The sequence below is a fragment of the Falco biarmicus genome, chromosome 6 (assembly GCF_023638135.1).
Source record: "Falco biarmicus isolate bFalBia1 chromosome 6, bFalBia1.pri, whole genome shotgun sequence".
Taxonomy (NCBI): Eukaryota; Metazoa; Chordata; class Aves; order Falconiformes; family Falconidae; genus Falco; species Falco biarmicus.
This window is the reverse complement of record NC_079293.1, coordinates 60,722,794-60,745,472: the sequence shown is the minus strand read 5'-3', so window position 1 is coordinate 60,745,472 and position 22,679 is coordinate 60,722,794. Positions and strand designations below refer to the sequence as shown.

Below are 22,679 nucleotides of genomic sequence, written 5' to 3'. Positions count from 1 at the left end.
GAGACATTGGTCTGTCCTTCAGCCAGCATTCTGCCTCTGGGCTTTTTATCACTCGGACAATACTTTCACCTTGCATAGGACTGGCTTGCACAGGGTGCTTGCTCCTATCCTTATTGATAGTCATCTCTAGAAGACTATACTAGTGCTGTTGCATTAAGGAGAAGTGAGATTGTGTTCTTCCTGAGCAAGAAACAGATGGCCTTGCAGCCTGTTGCTCAATCATAACCTTTTGCAGAAGTAGGAGGAGTTGCAGGGGTGGTGCCCATGCCTGCAACATCTGTGGGAACAATATGAGCTGTAGCTGCATCTCTGGAATTGAGGGGAGTGATGGGGCTTTAGAAAGACAAAAATAATCTGGCACCCTGACTGGAATTATATTTAGCAGCTGCCGTACTCCAGCTTTTACTTCGCTCCTGGTTACTTACCAGTGTGAGTTGCTTTTCTATTGAGTAGCAAAATGCTTTGTCCATTAAAGTAGGCTTGACTTTAAGAACATTGTGAATATACAGATTCCTGAGGACTGTGTAAATTTTGAACTTTGAGAGCAGCTTCTTTTTGAAGCTCAGGAGCACAGACAGAACCAGCTCTTGTTGCTGACAAGAGTCTTCTGGAATTCCTACCGGTTTAAAAGGAATTGGGGATCACAGGAGGCAAAGAGGAAAGAAATCTGATCTTCCTGTCAGAGCTATACATCTCTAATTCCCTTTGATCTTTTGCTTAGCATTTGATTAAATGTTTGGATGTAGACTGGACTACTTGATCAGAGATGGTTTGCAATACCTCTGTGCTGGTGCTATGTGCTCCAGCCTGCCTCTGTAATCTTGCAGACCAGGATACAAGGACTTGGTGGTGTTATCACTCATAAGCAAGAAGCTATTTAAGGTCAGTTTCATGCTCCTTTTAAGATTTTCAGAGGCAGTTCTTCAGGTACAATAAATTCTGTATCAGTTCATTGTACCGAAGCAACGCTGTAAAAATAGTCTCTCAGCATTAATATTTGCAGTTGTGGTTACAGGGGGAAAGTACCTTATACTCATTACTGAAGACTGATGTCAGCAGGGCGTTTCAGTTAGAGATGTACTCTAACCATAATCTCAGACCCAGATAACCTAAATCTGAACATCTCTCAAATGTCAGGATGTTTAATCCTACTGTGACTTTCACAGTGAGTCTCCCTTTCATGAGTCAGACACTTAGTTTAAGATACTTCCATACATAAAAGTCTCAGATCTAACTGCCTGCTTTTCTGTTACTTCTACAGATTTAAATCTAGCTCTAATAATTGAGGCTTAGGCTGCACCTATGCTGCTGAATTAAACATCACAATGTTCCCAGGCACTTTCTGGAATAATTCCTGGCATTCTTTTTACCCAGAATAACTAGCATTTTCTCAGTTTCCAGGCACTGTGTGGGGCTTAACACATGCCAGAGACCGTATTTGCTATGGCAGTTTGGATGATCCTGTTTTGGAGGCTAAGAGAACTTAGTAGAAGACAGAGGGCTGCATTGTGCCAGCTGATCTCAGAGCCAGAAAATAGGCCCTGGCATGTTTCCTTTACTAGTATAGATATAGATATAGCCTCAGGGTTTTCATCTTTGGCTCTGTGATTTGTTAGGAAATGTTTTCTTTTGGATAAGACAGCAAGATGAGTCAATTTATCTGTTTGTTTATGACTTGCAACTGGGTAGAAGCTAAAGATTGCACTATATTTTTCAATAGAAAAGCAGGAAGAACCCAAACATCCCAGGTTATTTTCTGTCTCAATTGCTAGTATTTGAAAACTGAACTACTTTTCTTTAATCAAAGTGCTGTTCCTGTTTGGTTCTCTACAGTTCAGGGTGATATGCCATATTAGAAGTATGGCAGGCCAATGAAAAATTCTGTTTGATTCTCTTTTCTTCAATTCTGTGCCCACTGTTTGTGGATTTCAAAGGATATTTAATTCCAAAATGAATATAGTAATTTTTCAGAATGATCTAGTGAAAGATGTGTTCTTAATGCCCAATACCCACTGATGTTAAACAAGAGATGAAGATAGTTTCTCTCTCATAAAGACATACTGTTGAAACATTGGAAGAGATCTATCTATACTTCTGAGGGACCATAGGGAGGGCCAAGCAGAAAGTTTTACTGTTTACGGCAATGAAGTGGGGTAAGCAAATTAAAATTCACCTTGGGTATTCCACTGCAAATTTAGATTGTTTTATGTAATAATGTGAATATTTGGAAAGCCATGTCAATCCCAGCAACCTTGGGGGAGCTCCGGACCATCTACCTGGAAGCACTGGAAGGGTTTGTCCCTTCCAGTTGTTGCTGGAAGCTGATGAGGGATGTGCCAGCATGGTGACACTTTGCTCTAGTTCATTCCACAGTGGAGGGAGAGCTGTGGAAAAGTGATGTGAGCTCAGGGTATGATTCCTGTCTAGGAGAATCTCAGCTGATCATATTACAGGGCCCCTTCTCAGTTACAACAGTGTCAATTTGAAATTTCAGGACACTTATACTAGGCAGCATAGGAAAAAAACTAGCCCATAGCAAACAGAAAATATTTGGGTCGTGTGGCCCATTGCTCAGTCTCAAGCAGGTTGACTGGCTCAAATAAAAGGGCTTCTACCCCTCCACTTTTGGGGATTTTCCACTGTTAGAAGTAACTTTCATTTGATCTTTTTAAAAATATTAGCTTGATTTTCTTATTTGCCCTTGTATTATCCTCCTTAGCTCCTTTTGCACCATGCCCTCCCAAAGGGCAACAATGGATCCCAAACCAGTCACATCTCAAATCTTGACTGGGTGCAAGACTGGGGTTTCACAGGTTAATTTGAAGTGCTGGGTTACAGCTGTGTCCTAACTGTGTCATCTCTTGGCTCAGCAACACCTAGTTAACTCTTTCTCATCTTCCTAATATTTTACAGTTCCTTATGTACAATGAGAAGATAGAAAACACAGGATGTTAGACCTGTTCAAGCAAGTTTAGTGGTTTTTTAATTTGACTCTTTTTATAGTGGAGGAAAACACATCGGTTTAAATCATTAGATTAATGGGAATATTTGCAGAAGTTTTCGAATTCGGATTCCACACATGCTCCCTTTTGTTCTGACAGTAGTCTTTCCTCTTTTAAGTGCGTATTTCTGAATGGCAAGATAATAACAGACAAATATCAGTTGGCAAGGTAAGCAGGATGTTATCAGAGAAATGATCATCTTAAACTAATGTGCAAAGATAGTGGAAAGGCAGAAGTTTGCAGTGTGGATTAGCAAGTCATCCACCTTGAACATCAAGGAAGCCTTGCAATGAGCACCGCCAATCCCATTGCAGAGCCCAGAGCTTCAGTTTTCACCCACAGCCTGATGACAGAAGGTGGGGCTTGAACAATCAAAGCACACAACACTTCTTTTTTTGAGAAGTAGTCTGTCTCTCTAAGTGTTGTGCTTAATTTGCTTAGTCTATTTTACAGTGTTTGCAGACTCCCAGTGGCAAGCCAGGGGAGTTCCATGTTTAGCCATGTATTGATAAAAGCATGGTAAGGAGCTGTGGCTATCTGGTTGGCTCTTTTTTATAACCAACAGGTCTTGAAAAGTGATCTTGTATTAATAGTTAAATGTCCTGTAAAAAAAAAATAAAATTGTCAGTGGGCATGAAGTCTCTGGGTGCTGACATACATGATGTTTTCACCTCCTGTCATCATATGCTTGGGCACCTGGAGATGACTGATTTACTACCATGCTCATCTCTGTGGAAGGAGCTGTTAGAGGTGTTTATGGTTTCAGTGTTGTATCCCTGTTGCCTTTGTGTAGGCTTGTCTGCACAGCTGAAAAGGTGCTTATTGTTTCTAACTTGCACTCAAGTTATGTTAAGGTAAAACGTCCAATCCAAACCAGGACCTTTGCTTTCATCTCCAGGACAAGCACATAAGGTTACAGCTGTACCTCAGTGAGTTCCTCACATTCTGTATTTCCAGCTAGGTCTCAGGCACCTGCAATTCCTCGCTTCTGAAGTACTGTGATATTTGACCACCGTCCTTCTTCATGCAGAGCCATTGTCAATTAGCAATAGAGGAAAGCAATAGAGAAATGTTTTTGAAACAGCCATGTGAATATTTTCTCTAACCTAATCTCACGCTTCACTGCAAGCAAAGCTAGATAAGCTTCCCTCAAAGCGGCAGAGCAGAACCCGTTGCCAGCCACAGAGAAAGTGTGTCTGTATGGGTGCAAGAGCCTGACTGACTCCCAGGCCTCTTCGAAAGACTCTGCCCCCTTCCATCCTTTGCCCTCCAGATATGTTTCTAAATATTGTCTTGCTCAATTTACCTATGTGCTGGCTCCCCTTGTTGAATTCACTTTGGTGCCGCTAGGGCCATAATTAACTGTATGAAAGAGGCTCCTGCTTTTCACACTAGGCTCTGCTGAGTAAGACCTATGCACAGCCCATATGTAGCTCTGAAAGCCATATGGCTGATGATTAATGGACATCTTCCTCCAACATTAGATCTTCATCTCTGATTGAGTTGTCTCCCACTGCTGAAGCTTTCAGGTTGTCACAGAGGGAGGTCAGACATTCAGGAAAGCGTCCAAGGTGAGGCACGAAACACTGGTTTCAGTGTTGCACAAGATACACATACAGTTTTCAGGAATGCCTTCCAAAGCATTTGATGAGCCATACATTGCTGGTACAAGTGGCTCTGGATTCCACTAACCTTATTCTGTGAAGTCAGATACTGAGGGTGTTTGTTAGATCATGCCACTGAGAGAAAAGAGAGCAATCTTTTCATCCATTTTATTTTGTTTGTTTGCTTTTCCTCCCCTTCAGTGACATAAATTGATGGTCTCTGGCAGAAAGTTAGTAGCAGTATCATCTGATGCTCCCAAATCCTTTGATTATCTGGCAGTACTTTAAAGTGCAGCTCTATGCTGAAAAATTATTCTAAAAGTGGCACTGCGGGGTTCTATGTCTATTATCTCTAAATGATTTTCATATCAAATGTCTTCTGTGAGTGATGAAAAAGACAATTTAGTTCCTGCCTGTCAGCCCCCTGGACTTGAAGTTCTCACTGGATTCTTTCCCTCTCCCATGTCATTGCCAGTAACAGAGCATTCGATGGGCCAAATTAAGTCTTCAGTTGTATCACAGCAAGCCTACTGTCTTTAAACCGGACCTCACTGCCACCTGTAAAGCCCCATGTTTTCTGCAGTTTTGCTCAAGTAACTGGAATCTATTAAACAGCTCTGTTGATGCATGAAAACAGGAAACACAAATGGGGTCCCTGTGTCTTTGCTGCTTTTTGTATGTGAAAAGCGGCAGAAAGAAGAAATTTTTATTTTTTCCTCTCTAAAGCAGAATGCACAAGGTGCAAGTCTGTGGGGGAAAATGTCATAATTTTTTGTGTAGTATCTTTCAGATCAAAATTGTAGTCTGCAGAAGAAGAATACTTCCCATATGATGCAGTCTTAACTAATTTGCTTTTCTATTTTTCAGATTTTTCATGTCATTCTTGCTTAGTATGAACCATTCAGTTTTGTTTTTCCTGTTATTCTTGTTCTTTTGTACTCTTTCTCTACTTTTTTTGTAGTCTCCTCTAATTTTGTAACCAAAACATACAGCCCATTTGATGAATACATGCTCCCATATCTCTATAGGTTGAAGAACATTTGCTGTTCAACTGTTCTGCACTTTATTTCCTTACTTGAAGTACTAAACAATGTTCTATACATGTATGCATGCAGCAATGCATATAATATAGATGTAACAAAAGTGTGCATGCTGCAGCATCTTTTTCTAAGAGTTGTTTTCACAAACCAAATCCCTAATATCCAGAAATGGTAAAACTGGTAGCAGATCCCAGTAGTAGTACTTCAGCAGTCAAAGAGAGCGACATGACAGGAAGTGCATATAACACAAAATAGTTGTTACTGGCAGATAGTTTGACCAGATTGTGGAGTAGAAAGAATACAAAGTCTTAAAAATCAGGTAAACCGCAGTTTTGAAAAAAGGCTCTGGTAAATCTTGCTTGGCTGCTGACTTTCCCCATTCAGGATGGACAGCTAGACTAATAAGCGCTGCCTAGTTCTTTGCTAAATTCCCTGTACCTAAGGATGCATGGGAGAAACATCAAAATGTATCCCGAATTCTAGTCCCCAGAGAAGGCTACCGCTATTTCATACAAGAGAAAAATACAACATAAAAGTGTAAAAGAATAAATTAATTTCAGAAAATCATGCTTGCTTTGAATTCTGGAGGCTTGGCTTTGTTGCTTCAAATAATCAGCCTCCATGGTGGCCTCCAGACTGGCTAACTTCCCAAGCACTTCTTTGAAGGTGGCTCCAGGCTCCCTTTTAACACGTGAGATGAATTCTTGGGTATATTTAGCAGCATTTCCTTTCAAGTATGTCTCTGAGGAAGTGGCTGTTGGATAACATTGCCCAGTGTAAGGTGGGGAAGGGGACAGAGATTGCCTTCTGTTAAGGTCACTGTAGCTATGGGGCCCAAGTTTGTACAGGGGCAATTTTATCATAGGGATTGTGCTGTGTATTGGCTGGATAACTTGATATACAGAAAACCCACAAAGCATAGAGCTTGTCAATAGCAATGCAGATGAATAGTTTAGGCTTCATTCTGTAATGTATTCACACAGGTGCAGAGGCTATGGGAGAACATATGTTAAGTCTGCCAGGACACCGGTCACTGCTGTCTTCCTTACTCCTCCCGAGCACATGCCCATCACATCTGTGGTGATGGCAATGGCATCAGTAAGTCACATTTCAACTGTTACAAACTGAATTGACAGAACTTCATTATATAAATGGCTGCTGAAGGGTATTTCCATTGGTGATGGAAATGAGTTCCACCATACCTCATGTAACATTTTTTCTAATTACTGCTCTCCAGAGACGAAAAAAAAAGAAAAAGAAAAAGAAAAAAAGGGGTCAAACTGAAAGGATCCATCCCCAAATTAGTACATGAGATGTTGTAGAGTACTATAAAAATGTTTATGTTTTATGACACTCCTCCAGCAAAGACTTGCATAACTCACTGGTGGCTCCATCACTCATGAGCAAAGCACTCATCCCAAATGTATGGCCATAAAATCTTTATAGTGCCTTGCAAAGTGTGATGTGCCATAAAGCTTTTATAACCATGCATTTGGGCTGACCACATTACATCATCACATATTTTCCCCATAAAGATTTTGGCTTACTGCTGCTTTAAGCCAACTAACCTTTACAGATGGTTCCCAGAATAGCTAAAAGATCCCTGCTTTGTTTTTTTGTTGTCAGCATGAATTTAATGTACTCCTTTTGTTTCATTAAGTCCCAGAGCTAAGCTGCAGGGGAAGTGGAATAGTGCAGTCAATACACGACTGGATTTGCTTCCTAGTTATATCAATCACATTGTCTCACTCCATTATTAAACATTTATGCTGTGGTAATGTTTGCATAGTACAGCTGACATACAAGACCAGGCAGAGCAGCAGCATACATGGGTATGTATCATGGGATCTGGTTTGTATGTTGTCACCCCTTGGGGAACCTTTATCTCTTAAGAGTGTAAAGCACTAATATATACTAAAAAGATACTTCCTATCTCAATTTGATACTTCCTATCTCAATTTTTGCTTACTCTCAGTTCTTTTCTTGACTGCTTTTCAGCCAGACGAGTTAGCGATTTTGCCCTTCTGTGACCCTCTGAGCCCAGGAATACACAACCTGGAGTGAAAAAACAAAGGACCCCTTCACTCATGGGTGGCTCAAATTTACTTTGGCTTACCCAGTTATGAAACTGCACCCTTGGACCATGTTTCACTGTAAGATACAAAACCTTGAAATATTATCACTTCTAAAACTATCCCTGTGTTTAAAATCAAAATTACATTAAAAGAAAATTAGGATTACTATTTTTTTTTAACAATTAGCACAATTCCAGAGTAAGAATAACTACAATGATGAAACTAAGAGAGGAAGGCACTACAAATGTAGAACAAAACTCATGAAAAAACAGTTTTCAGATTCAAGGCAGGTTATATCAGGGGAAAAAACAATCTCTGTATGAAAAATACTTGAACCAGCCCCCAAGTCCAAATAATGAGCATTGCTCAACTTTTACCCACAGTTTAATGCATTATAATACTTTAAATATTAGTGTTGACTGAGGAGATGGGGCCCTAAATCAGTGCCAAAGTGCATTAACTAAACAGGGTAGAACACAGTTCCAATCCAGAGTTCTATTATTTTCCTAGATTTTTTGAAAATTATTATTTAAAACTTTTTTTCTTGTTTATTTATGCCTAATTTTGGTCTCCTGTTATTAGGTCACTGGGTCCACAAAATTTGTTACTCCTTGTCTCTTTAGCACTTACTTGAAACAGGTTTTGGCAGACTTTCAGAAGTCTCAGATTAACTAAAACTTGTGATTTTATGCTTAATGATCATCAGTATGCAAGAAAAGGAAAATAATGCCATCCATTGTCACCCATTCATTCATTGTCATCTGTTTCTGACAGCAGGCAGAATCTGATTGAGTTACTGCTATACGTTTTCAGCTGCTGAACAAATGGGAAAACTTTGACATTCCACAGTGCTAACTTACATATGCAAATGTTGTTGGTGTAGTCCGCTGGGCGGAATGCAGAGCAATATGTTTGTGCATGATATATTAAATGGTCATCAGTTTCTCATGAGGAATAGGTCCAGTCATTAAGTAGGTAACATTTGGTTGTAATTGAATGGGTTATAGAAGGGAGAATTTGAGACTTAACTGATTTTAGGCAATTGGCTTGCAAACTTTCACAGAATTAATAAAATGGAAGAGAAACTCATCCTCTGCTGTATGTTTAGTGCTGTCTGATGCTGAGGACTGTCTGTAATTGACGCTTGAGTCTTAATGAGTAGCCCCTCTGTATATTTATTTATGCTTTCAAGCTACTGTTTATGTGTCTGGTAATAGTGAAAAATGTCTTCCAGGTGCAGCATAATGTAAATGTGGAAGACAAAGCTCTGAGGGACAGAACTGAGTTTTGCAGCTGACAGCTGCACATGTGGTGTCCTGCTGGAGTAGTTTAATACAGTCCATAATCAATTAATTATGTTTATAGTTTGCAGAGAGCACTGCGAAAACTGTCAGGTGCAGTCAAAAAAGTAGTTGTGGAAAGACATAGGTGGAAATGCATATATTCCACTCTTAAAATAGCTGTTAACTATATCATTAGTATCTTAAATTATAAGAATGAAAGAAAATTGTATGACCTCATGTACTCTTTTGCATCTTCCTTCTTTTGACATTTATGTTGGCCCAAAAAGTGAAAATAATTTGAGTGCAGTTCTCTGAACAATGTCTGTATGAAAAGAGCATTTTAGAGTTCACTGCTTGTGTCGCTGAATTCCAGATCAAATCTGATCCAATTTACACAGAAAATTTAAAGAGCACTTAATCTGATGTAGGTTTATATTATTTATTTCTAGATGGGCATGACATTACACATCACTGTAAAATGAAGGACCTGGATTCTGAGCCTGGAAAAAAAATTCATATATAGAGTTCTTTCTTTTCCCACCATATTGTTTTTTACTTACCCATCAACATCCTTTAATAAGGAACTTTGCAGACAAAATGCCCTGATCATTTTACTTTGACTTATCTAGCTGTGCTTGCTGCATTGTCATTCTCCCTCAGAGTGCTAGTTCTAATGTGACAAAAGAAATTTAAATCAGTGCAAACAGCACCCAATTTGCAGACTTTGCAAGCAATCAGCTGAGCAACTAAATCTCTGAACATGTGTAGATTTATGTCTTCTTTTTAAACAGTTTCCAGCTATGCAGCTTGATCTAACAAAAGATATTATCTCTCAAATCATTCGAATGTCCACCTATATATATACAGAATCATGGGTTTGAGGTTCACTTCAGGACTTCACAATACACGGAAAACAACACCCAGTGTGCTACATTTCCAGAACTGGCTCGTTTGTGTGCCTGGAGTGCCAGGATGCGGCACGGGGAACCACTGCACCACATAGGGACCTGGAATTTCTCTATTTGAGCCCCAGCGAGGCAGAGAGCAGGGTGTGCCAGAGGCTGGCTCAAGCAGTTGATTTGGGTATTGGCTGCTTTGTCAACAGTTGTTTTGGCCAAACTGTCTCCAGTAGAGATCTGTCCTTGAACAGCTATTATGGAACCACTTCTTTCAATTAGCTCTCCAAAGAGATGTTTCACCCTGCACTGGGAGCCCATTTGTGTGGTTTTAGAGCAGTCGAAACTGTCACACCCACAATGCTCAGTGTAGGAAAAGCCCAGAAATAGCCTAGAGAAGATGTGCCTATAATTCAAACTGAAACTTTTTTCACTCTAACCTCCAGTCTTTACAGTCTTCCAGCTTAATCAGATGGAAGATGAGACAAAGAAAATCCGCTGTTAAAGTGTTTATGCTGTTCTTATGGATTTAGAAGGCTCTATATGAAATACAGTTTGAATCAATATCAAAACAATGAATAAACAAATCTCCAAACTTGCAAACCCATTTGAATCTCTGTTTTGCACTAACTTGTCATCTGTATCCAGGTTTGCTGTGGGCTACAGTGTTTAAGCCCTCTTGGTTTAAGCAAATTGAGCATTTTCCTGATTTTTATTTTATGCTTTCTCTGTTCATGCTCCTTCCTGTGCCGTGTCTTTTGCTTTCATTTCTTTAAGGTATTAGCCTTAGCCTTGGTACTCAGTTATAGTCAGGGATATACCAACACTTTTCATCCACTCAGATCTGTGATGAACTGGACTGAAAAAATGCCCAATACCAGCTAGCTGCAGACTCCCATTTACCATGCGGTGCAATACCGCATTCCTGCCACTTCGTAGCATTCTGAGAGACTCCAAACTAATTAATGTGATTTAGGGTGATGTGTGTTTATCAAGCAGCAGTCACAGTTTGTTCTCTCAGCTGTCTCAAAGAGTCTTCCTTCCAGATAAGAGCATTTCTGTTGCACGGAAGGCTCTTCTCGGTGCTTTTTGTAGCTGGGTTTGGTGAGAGGAAGGCAGTTTATTGTTCTTAGAGTGTCTGATGTAAACCTGCCTTAAGAATCTGGGAGGCCCTGGGTGTAAAAGCAGTGTGTAAACAAAGACCCTCTCTTAGTGGTTGCTGGTTGCTAGGGCTCCACAAAAGCTAGTTTCTTGGGGTTAATAGCCTAATAAATTAGATAGGCCAGTTCAGTTGCTTGAGAGCTATTGAACTGAGATGCCTCCGGGCACACTTTCTATTTGCACCTGTTTAGCTGTGGGGTTTTTTCAGGTATTTTTGGAAGAACCAGGAGCTAAAAGTTCCCTTTCAGTTTTCTCTCATCTCCCCAGATGAAAGCTGTGTTTCCATTAGCAATTATGTTTCCTTGAGCCAACCCTGTTGATATCAATTCCTCCTTCTAATTCTTCCCTGGAGCTCTTTGTTAACTTTCCTGGGGTGCCTTGGATATTCTTAACCTTTTAACACTCTCCACATTTTGGTTATCTGTTCCTCCATGGGAGTTCACTCTATTTATTTCTGCAGTTTGGGATATACAACAAATGTGTCCTAGGAAGTCACAAGGCGTTTCCAAGCACAAGGTTATTCTGCTTCATGTGGATTGTCTTATTTGTCTGCATTTTGTTTTGAAGGAATTAGCCCATCTGCAAAGTACTGTGCTCACCAATGCTCCCCCAATAAACAGTAGTAACCAGATTAATCCATTTGGTTTCTTGAGGTTCTTGCATTAGATAGAAGTTTGCTATATTTGGGATTTTGAGCAGCTTGCAAATAAATATTTCCATTGGAAACCACTCTGATGTTACTACACAGGTGACAAACCAAGAAACTGCTTCCTGTAACCCTTTAAAAATGAAAATGGATGCAAGAACTGCCTTACTTTGAGCAGCAAGGTGCAGGGAAGTGTGTCAGAGAAGAGCAAGCACAAAGTGATAGCTTCCGAGATTATGCTCTAACATATTCCAGCTCACAGTCTTCCTGAACTTCTTTGGCATTTTCTTCTTTGTCCAATCTCTCTCTAAACTCATGTGAACTTAACAACTTTGTGCATTCTGCTGCAAGGAATTCCCCAGCTCTCCTCCTCTTTCACAGGGAGTGTTTCTGCCACACTTTTAACCTGCCACCGGTTCACCAGTTTGAGCTGGTGAACTCTGAACATTTGTTCCTTGTTCAGTTCTTCACCGTTTCACAGATGTCTGTTGCAATGCACCCTCAGCTGGACTCTGGATGTAAGACTAGTAATTTCTGCCATTCCTATAATGGGAACCATTCTGAAATTGGCTTCAGGCAACTTCTGTAACTGGTTTCACCGTTTGCTTCTCTCCTTTTCTCAGCTCCTTTTTAATATGGGGAAGGGGAGAAGAATAGCACACAGAATTCATGAAGAGATATATGTGGTGAAGTACCAGGGTTAGCCCTGGTGGGCAGCTCAGCCCCACACAGGCACTCACTCCCCCCCAGTGGGATGGAGAAGAGAATCAGAAGGGTAAAAGTGAGAAAACTCATGGGCTGAGATAAAGACAGTTTAATAGGTAAAGCAAAAGCCACGCACACAAGCAAAGCAAAACAAGGAACTCATTCACTCCTCATCGGCAGGCAGGTGGTCAGCCATCTCCAGGAAAGCAGGGCTCCAGTATGTGCAATGGTTACTTAGGAAGACAAACACCATCACACCGAATGTCCCTCCCTTCCTTCTCCTTCCCCCAGCTTTATATGCTGAGCACAATGTCATACAGTATGGAATATCCCTTTGGCAGTTGGGATCAGCTGTCCCGCTTGTGTCTCCTCACAGCCTCTTGTGCACCCCCAGCCTCCTCGCTGGTGGCGTGGGGTGAGGAGCACAAAAGGCCTTGGCTCAGTGCAAGCACCGCTCAGCAATAGCTAAAACATCCCTGTGTTACCAGCACTGTTTCTAGCACTAATCCAAAACACAACCCCATACCAGCTACTATAAAGAAAAAAAACTCTACTCCAGCCAAAACCAGTACAGTTCTCTATGACTTTCCTTATAATTCTGAACATGTGATTTGTTTATTTGGCTTCTGTTCAGTATCATGCTGGTGTTTTCTTTAAATGATTTATTATAAGCTGAAGATCTCAGTCTGGTTGGGAGTCAGCTCTGAGCCCTCTCCTGCAGATGTAAATCTCAGATTTCTCCCCCCTCCCTCCCCCCCCCTTGCATCCTTCTACATTTATCTACATTGAATTTTGTTGTCAGTGTTTACTAGAAGTTGTATTAAAACAATGTGAACAGCTGTTAACTATTAAACCTCCATGTGTGCGTGCCTCTCCATATCAGAACTTACCTTTTGTGGTGAAGCCTGCTTAATATCAGATTGAATAAAGAGACGTGAAAACTGGAGAGTGCTTAGATTAATTGTTCCGAGTTGCATAATAATAATAGTGGCCTCCCTGAGGGATTAAGGTGGGAGAAACTGTGGAAAAGAATATAGGTCCAAGAGCCATTATAGGCTCTTGTTATGATGCTGGGAATATGGGTTTGCTGTAGGAGTATGGTGTACATGGCCATGCAGTTTTCTGGAGATTTGGATGCTTGCTACCTTGTTAGAAGAAAATGCAGCACTGTTCTTGTGTTGTGGGTTTTTTTTTTGCTCTTATTAAATCCTGTCTGTTCATACTCCTTTCTGTGACTCAATGCAGATGTGAGGGTGTCTCATCACCAGTAGACGAAGGGTATTACCATGAGGTGTTGAGGTTCTGTGACTAGCACACTTGCATGCATTAAGGCATGTTTTCAGACTGCTAGTTAAGCCAAGTAAATTCTCCAGAAACATTCACACTGGGGGGATTAGGGGCCTCCCACTTCACTGGGATATAGCTCCTATAAACATTAAGATGTTAAAAACTGCATCTATGTGGCTCAGCTTTCCCATATGCCTGAAAATACCTCTGATCATAGCAGAGTCACATTTGGCCTTGGAAACATGCACAATCAAACGGAGTCTATATTACTGACATGGTAACAGCTTGACACTGTACAGATTGATATGATTAGCTGGCAAGTTCTCAGAAGGAGATGCTGCAGATATTGTGCTCAGACCTACTTATTAACCTGTGTCTCTTATTGATGTGATACACAGTAAGCAGTTACAGCATCTCATCTTGGTGCCTCCAATGCCGTGCAGTCTTTCCACCTCAGTTGACAGTCCTGTGATTTCAGGGTGCATGCGAATGAAATGAAATCCTCAGTGTTGAAGTGGACCTTCACACACAAGAACATGCAGTAGACTAGTGAGTCTGAACACGAGGGAAATACGGTGTTGGAGCACAGGTCTGTCTTGTGCATAGTGCTGCTGATGTGCCTGCTTTCACATGACTATTGGGATAAAAATGATAAATAATTTTATTTTAAAATATTAGCTTGTCTTAAACTGACGAAAGGGAAACAATCACAGCTGACCAGATAGTGTCTAATACTCTCATGTCTAGTCACTACTGCACAAGAAAAATCATAAAAGTACGTAATGAAGAGAATAAAAACTGGCCACCTGTGGGTGCCATCTGGTGGTGAATACTCTGATCCTGATCCAGCAGTGCTTTTGAATCTGTGCTTGTTCCTAAAGCATGAACGACCCCTCTCCTAACCCTGTGGGTGTGTTACTAAGTCCCACACAATAGGGTAGGCACGTTGGAAGAGTGAGTCCTACTGTAGGTCCTCCAATGGAGATTCTCTGAATGTTTGCCCTTCAAATAAACTAGGGCTTGTAACAGCCCTGAGGAGGATGGAGCACTTCTTGCTTACAGGAAGACTAAAGAACAAGGCAAGGAGCCCTGTTGTAAAGTCCCAGCACATACCATGTGCCAGGAAGGCATGGGAGTGCTGGCAATGTCAGCACTCAGCTATTTTGATTCTGGTACCTTTTCCACAAATACCAATTTATGTTCTTGTGAAAATGTAGAACATAATTTGAAAGCATTTGGGTTGTAATTACACAGATGTGTGCACACAGGGCCATGCTCAGAGCTCCATTAGCACAGCATGGGACCTGGGCTCCTATATCCTTCTGTAGCCCATGAGCTTAGGCACGTATTACACAAGGAGAGTGTAGATTTGTTTTAGGGCAGGAAGGCTCTGCAGAGGGATCTGGGCAGGCTGGACTGATGGGCCGAGGCCAGTTGTATGAGGTTCAACAGGGCTGAGTGCTGGGCCCTGCACCTGGGTCGCAACAACCCCACACAGCGCTACAGGCTTGGGGAAGGGTGGCTGGAAAGCTGCCCAGAAGGAAAGGACCTGGGGCTGCTGGTTGATTCAGCCGGCTGAATGTGAGCCCACAGTGTGCCCAGGTGGCCATGAAGACCAACAGCATCCTGGCTTGTATTGAAAACAGTGTGGCCAGCAGGACTAGGGAGGTGATTGTCCCCCTGTACTGGGCACTGGTGAGGTCTCACCTCAAATACTCTGCTCAGTTTTGTGCCACTCACTTCAACAAAGACACTGAGGTGCTGGAGCATGCCTAGAGAAGGGCAATGAAGTTGATGAAGGGTCTAGAGAACAAGTCTTATGAGGAGCGTCTGAGGGAACTGGGACTGTTTAGTCTGTAGAAGAGGAGACTCAGGGAAGACCTTGTCGCTCTCTACAAGTACCTGAAAGCAGACTGTAGAGAGGTGGGTGTCAGTCTCTTCTCCCAAGTAACAAGTGATGGGACAGGAGGAGATGGCCTCAGGTTGCACCAGGAGAGGTTTAGATTGGATATTTAGATTGGATATTAGGAAAAACTTCTTCACCAAAAAGGGCTGTCAAGCACTGGAACAGGCTGCCCAAGGATGTGGTGGAATCATCATCCCTGGAGGTATTTAAAAGATGTGTAGATGTGGTGCTTAGGGACACGGTTTAGTCATGGACTTGGCAGTTAATGGTTGGACTGGGTGGTCTTAAAGGTGTTTTCCAACCTAAATGTCGTTCTGTGATTGTACTAGCTGGAACTCCTGGTTTCAATCACAGGTAGCAGAGCTCGGGGCTGTCCCCACCTGTCTGTGGAGACCTGGAAGTCTAACAAAATAACTAAATGCCTACAGCTAGCCCTCTCCCATCTGTGCTCAGCCGGTAAGGAATGGAGCTGATGGGAGATGCTGCTGCCTCTTGTTTCTCATCAGCATCCAGTCAAGGCAGGTCTCTGCTTTCCTAAGGCTGCTCACAGAAGAGGTGAGACACTATCTGCAGCTGTGTAAGATAACTCACTGACTTTATCTGAAGCTACTGTACCATCTGTTCTGCTGGAAAACATTAGGGTCAATAACCTCCAGTGGAGGGACAGCAGCCCACAGGTCAGGGAGGAGGGAAGGGCAGGGTGAGGGGCTGTGCCCACAGCTGGCACAGCAATCAGGGAAGGGGCCATCTATCCGGAGTGGTCTGCAGGCTGCTTCCTACTTCCCCCATCCACTGGCTGCAAGCTCAAAGGGTGCTGTGAAGTGCTACCATAGGGGCTCTGACGGGGGTTTTGCAGCAAGGCATGAGTTTTCTTGCCTCATATAAACCAAGCAGAAAATGGTGCAATAAGTTTAAAGATGAGGAAAAGACTCAGAATTTCCTTTCTTTTTCTACCAATAAACCAAAGTTTTATCTTAATTTCAGTCCTACATGCATGAGTTTACTATTCAGCCAAACATTCCTTCTGAACTATATTATCTTGGTGCTGTTCAAAATCCCATAAACCAGAAAGTACTAGACAACTTTCCCCCCACAGAAAGCACAGTGGGGAATAAGCAAATAAAGTTGAAACAGATAAAGATCCTAGTATTGATCTCTGCTTGTGTTGCCTAATAGAGTGTAACTCCAAAGGAATATTGTAGTCACTGGTGGACGAGAAATCGAAATAATCTGGCTATCACTTTACATGTCTCTGTATTACAAGGGTCACGTAGGCTAAAGAGCGCTAGGGATTTACCCAAAGTAACCACAGATTTTCATGAGCTGTATAGATTTACAGCAGCCTCCCGGAACGTGCTACAAGAAGCACTAGAGTTCCCTCAGTAGTGGTGCTCGCACAGCTGTGATTTTGTTGTGAACCCACAGCAGCTCCCCCATGCTTCTCTGCCTACCTGAAATGTGTGTTATCTCACAGCTGCCAGGTATGGGTGTCCCCCCAAATGATCACACTGAAGTTAATACCAGGATTTTTCTGCTTATTTTTAGTGTGAAACTAGTACCAGAGGTCACATGTGAAAGGCATTATTTTTCTAACATGACCATTTCCCTGTTTTTTCAATAGCTTATTTGAAATTGTTTGGGAAGACAGCCTTCATTATGCAATTAACTCATGTTACTTCCTGCAGTTGCAACTGTATCTGAGAAATAAGAACAGAAATTACATTTTCTGACTCAGCAGTGATGGTTATCACTCTCATGGATAAAGGAGTTTTATTACAGCTTTACTTCTGCTCAAATCACAGAACCTGTAGTTATAGGAAGGCAAAATGGATTCCATCTGGCTCATACATTATCAACAATTGTTAATAGAGCTTCAGTTACAAGGACAAATTGCCAAGGCAGAAATTAAGACCTTGAGGACAAATGCAGTTTCATACCTGTAATTTAAAGTGCAGTTTGGCTCACAAAATCTTTGCAATGTGCAATAAATGGGAGCCTTGCCTGACTTTCAGATCAACTTTCAGCTGAAGTTTTCAGAGCCAGCAGCTAGGAAAAAAATAATTCTGTGCTTGTAAACTGAAAAAATTCTTATCTGAAAGCCCTCTGGACACTTTGAATACATGGTAGCATGATGCAGCTACTTTTCACTGTGCACAAACATCACCCTCATGGTTTACATTATTCACGCAAACAAGATGCTGTAAATGCTGTCTCCTCCAGAGCCTCTTAGAGAGGAGGCTTCAGCTGTGTCTTGGAAACCCTGCAGGCTCTCCTCTTGTGTTTGATTTGCAAGGAGATACTAAGAGACTGCCTTGGTGTTTCATTGGGTGAAGACACATTCCTACAGCCTCTTGCAGGAGCCCTGTTGAAAGCATAGACAATCTGTGTGGGCACAGGATACTACCTACATGTATTGGAGTAGCCTTTCAGGGCCTAAAACTATGTTCAACCTTACAGGCACAGAGGCTGTCTGCAGAACAGTGATGAATGCCTTCTCAGCTCAAGAAGCTTATGAGAAAAACTCCTGTTTTATGAACTGAAACATGTAACAAGTGCAGCATGTTGAAGGCATATATGGTCAGTGTGCTACAAGCCCATCAGACTGAAGTCCTATACATTTATTAAACTGCAATTCACTTAGAACACTGGAGTGACATCTCTATTCTGAAATTTGCACTTTCTAAGTTGATTGTGTGGTGGGAGGGCGGGTAGGGAAGGAAATGGAGCAAACTAGCAAATATTAAGGATGCTTAAGTTGGAAGGCAGGAATAAATTCCAATATCAGATCTCAGACAAAGTCCTTTATCAGGAAAGTCCTTCTTCCTGTCCTCACTTCTTATTCATTCATTTTTTGGTGCCAATAGCAACTCTACAATTCCTATCATGTGCTGTAGACCTTAGCAGCCCTCAGTCACTGGAACAGCTTCACATCATGGACTGTGGTTGTGGTACCTCCCTCTAAGAATATTCCTGAGTGGGACAAAGCAATAGGCCTTAAAGATGAAGAGATTGCTGGAAAAACATTAGCACTACTGACTGACCAGGGACCTGAGGAAACACTTTACCAAAAACCTAACTGTAAATTTCTGCTTGAACCCCATGGCTTTAATATACTTTAAACAAGCAGTGTGCTGAGTGTTTACTTCTGGCCCTGTGAAACAGCTGTTGCTCCAGTTGACATGCACTGTGAGAAAGTGAAGTCTGTTTTTTTCCTAAACTGATATTGAAACATAGGTTATGGAATAACCAACTTTTAAATTGTATTTCATACACCATTGACTAGAAATTCTCATGGCTTCATTGCAATCCAGATCTCTTTTATTAAAAGGCATTCTTTCAGTCCCAGTGTGAGATCCTTCCCTATTGTGAGTTATTATACACTAAATATGTGTGCTAATCCAAATGAAACTAACTTCCCTTGAGTATTTTTATAGCCTACAGTCAGCTGAATCTGGGCAGAAGATACAGAACCTGGGTTAATGTACCGATCTGTTTTGACTGACATAAATAGTTTACTTATTCTGCTTCAAATCCAGAATATTTATCCTTAAAGACCAGCTAGAAAGGATTGCTTTCAATGAAGCTGCTAGTTTTTTTCTAGTTGCCATTTAAAAAAATAATGATGGAATTTTTGTGAACATTCACTTGTATTCTGTGAAGTAATGGTACACTTTTTTTCCTTACACAGTGCAGTGAGATTTCTTACCTAATCGAAGCTGCTAAAATGTGATGGGCATTGAATTTGTGTTAATGAGGTGTTCATGAATGCATGTTAGAACAATAGCCTGTCATTTCTTCATGAACTGATCTGACATTTTTGCTGTGCTTGGGGTATGAAACAAAAAAGCTGTAGAGATGTTGTCATTAGTAAGATTTACAGCAGCAAAGGCTACAGTGACATAGGCCTGTTAGGATTACAATTAGATGTAAAAGATCATCTAGAAAAGTACAATTGCAGGCAATCTATCCAATCAAACATGTGCAAGTGACACCACCGGAAGAAATCCTGTTCTCCTGTGATGTTTTTACGTATGGTGCTGGTAGCCTTGGTGCTACTTCCATAGATCTGAAACAAACATACTTTGTTTCTCCGTAACATACTATTTCTGCCCTGTGGCTTTTTTTTCACTTTTAGCCTATAAATAAAATGACAGCATATATGTTAAGTGTGTGAGAACTAGTTTATGCTGTCACTTACATTTCAAGGTGTTTTAGTGTCATGCTTGCCTAGAGCCCTTGACGAAATAAGAGAGCTCTTATTCAACAAAATATTTTGTAAGAGTAGTTCTGCAGAGTGTTTCTTATTTTGCTTTTGTTCATAAGGGAACATAATGACCAAAATTATGGATTCTAGCATGCTGAGTGACAGTCTACTTCCCTGAGAGCTTTGCAGAAAGGAAATACATTTTACACCCTAGATGTGGCCCAATCTATGCATCTAAATATCCCTGAATATTGAATATTGAAACAGTTATTGTAGTCCAAGATTAATTGCTTCTGTGAGTAAACAACTAAAATAACCAAGCTTGTGTTAGAAAATATCATGGAGACTATCTTCTTTGTGCTCTAGGGCACAGACTAATCAGTTGGGGGAAAAATATCATTCAGCGACATATTGATTCATAATTGGTCCCACTTTAGGTAATTTATTTTTTCCCTTGGAAAGGCTCGGTAGTGACCGATACTGGAAACAATAGCCTATTTAAACTACAGATTTATTCTGATGCATTTATATATTTTTTACAGGAGCTGTATTTAAGATGATGACTTTTCACCATGATGATGTTGCACAAAGACTGGTTTTGTGTCATCTTGTGGAAGAAATGCAGATTCTTCACTGCATGTATATCTGAAAGCTATGTATTTATAGATATTGTTTTTGAAGTAGCTTTCCTAATAGATAGTTCTATGGATTTATGTTCTTTTTAGACGAAAATAGAAGAAAAAAAAATATGTAAGCATCTTCTACCAAAATCCAAAGACTGTGTAGTAAGTGACTGGAAGGCATACCAGTGGATCATGATGTAACTCAGCTTTAATTGTAGTGAGTAGAAGTTTTTCTCTGTCTCATTTCCATTACCTTCTGTGGTAAAGGAAGAGTAAGCAGGTACTGAAGATATGTCTTAAGTACTGCATCCTGTGTTAAATGGGACACCAGACTCCTTTTTACATTTTTAAGCTATAAAAGTGTGAAAAATTAATTCTCATTCCACTCAAAACAGGGAAAATGAAGATGTGCAGGTCTGTTTTCTCACCCAGCAATAAAATTCTGGGAACACCATCTATATCCTTTAATCAAAGTGCTGTATAAGACTGTGCGTAAAATTGCATCCCTCGAGGGTATAGATTACCCATAATGAAGAAGCCTCTTGGGGCACCTATTAGGAATTTTAGTCTTTGAAAGCTTAAAGTTATCTTAGAAAATGAGTGCAAATGTGATAAACTGCCATTCACCTCCTTTGAGTTGCTCTATAATTCCTCCCACCCTTTCTTCAGACCTATTTTTTTCCAGAGTTATGCCAATATCTTTTGATTCCTTGTGTGGATGCTTATGGTTTTCTATAAGAGTGTAGTCTTTTTAGGTTTTATTTAAACCTCTTTCCAAGTTGCATAAGCTGTGAATAAAATCAGTTGGTTTTATTTTTGAAAAACTGCCTATAAAGTGTCATATTGTTATATATGTTTGGCCTACATTCACCTCTTGGTTTACGAGAAAACTTGCCAAAATAAGAAAAATATTGGAAACTTTGGCTGCTAGAAAATCTTATAATAACAGAGCATCATAGTTCAGAATTAAAGTCATACCTGTAACTCTGTTGACCCCAGAGACAATGAGGGTATTTTTTTTCTCATCTGCCATTAGTCATTTAAATGTTTGGAGGCAAATGATTCCTTTTTAAGATTAACTGTGCAGAGCTTGTCTTGAGGGGTATTTTTGCAGGCAGTGGAAGAAGACTGGGCACTTCTAAAAGGATGCTTATCCCACTTATTTTCTGATGAAATGAATCACCCTTGGGAACAAAGCTTTTCTAAATTTCTAATTCTTAAACATTTCCCTTTCTAAATTATAAAGGGACATTAGTGTCAAACATATGCCTACGTTTCAGATTACAAAAACAAGATGAGAGGAATCTCACACAGAGTTTATGTACTTCCTAAGGCACTCAGTGGGCATACTGACTAGATCTTACATATCTTGGAGTTAATGCTGCTTCAAGTCTAATTTTAAACCAGAGTTTTGGATTGCCTAAAAGTAAAGTCAATGCAGTTAGAATTGTTCTCTTAAGGTATGACCTGCCCTCAGTGGAAATGTATGGGAATCATAGGCAGTAAACTAATACAGATCCTAGTACTTAATCTCAAAATCTTACTTGGACATCTTGCTTTTATGCCCTGTGTAGTAACATCCTTTTGAAAAATTATTTTCTATTATGTGCAAGTACCTCTTCTGACAGTGATGATAAAGAGTGATCAGCAATATCTTTCTTCTGTCTACATTATTTTATGCTTCATGTTGTTACATGTACTGTTTAACAGTGCTACAGAGAAGTGATGAGAGAAGGGCTCTTCCCTATTTTCTGACACCCCTTCCTTTTCTTTTGTTCTTTAGTTCATGCTTCCATTACCTGTCTCATGCCTGTTATCATGGTCAGTTATACCCTAAATCTCTACTGAGCACCCTGCAGTCCTAGGGGTTTCTCTGTGTAAAGGTCTAATTGCAGAATAGGAAGTCTGGTGCTCAGACTGCTGGGTTCTGTTTGATTTAGAAGGCAATGTCTGAACCCACTGTTATTAAATGTGACAGGATCTGACAGAGCCTTAATCAGTTTCCCCTCTTGTCTTTTTCCACAGTGTTCAGTGAAAGAGAAAAACATTAATTGAAAACTGTGGCCATAAAACTCATAGAAAGTGGCAAGATGAAACACAGACTATGAGCACTACATTAGATTTGTTTTAATTCCTGGTTTTATGTGTAGGAATGATCAAACTTCAGGTCAACAATGACACTTTAGCATTATTTCCACTGCATGAGTAAAAAATAGCATCAAAGTGATGGCTTTTAAATGTTCTGTA

General features: G+C 40.7%; 1 long non-coding RNA gene across 1 annotated transcript in view; it reads left to right on the top strand.

Annotated features, from left to right (window-relative positions):
* Window positions 1–206: 206 nt before the first annotated feature.
* Window positions 207–22,679, top strand: part of LOC130151877 (uncharacterized) — a 73,704-nt gene continuing 51,231 nt past the window's right edge. The window contains exons 1-2 of the long non-coding RNA XR_008822779.1: window positions 207–429; window positions 6,630–6,744. This is a non-coding gene — a long non-coding RNA (uncharacterized LOC130151877). The remainder of the gene's footprint in view (window positions 430–6,629; window positions 6,745–22,679) is intronic.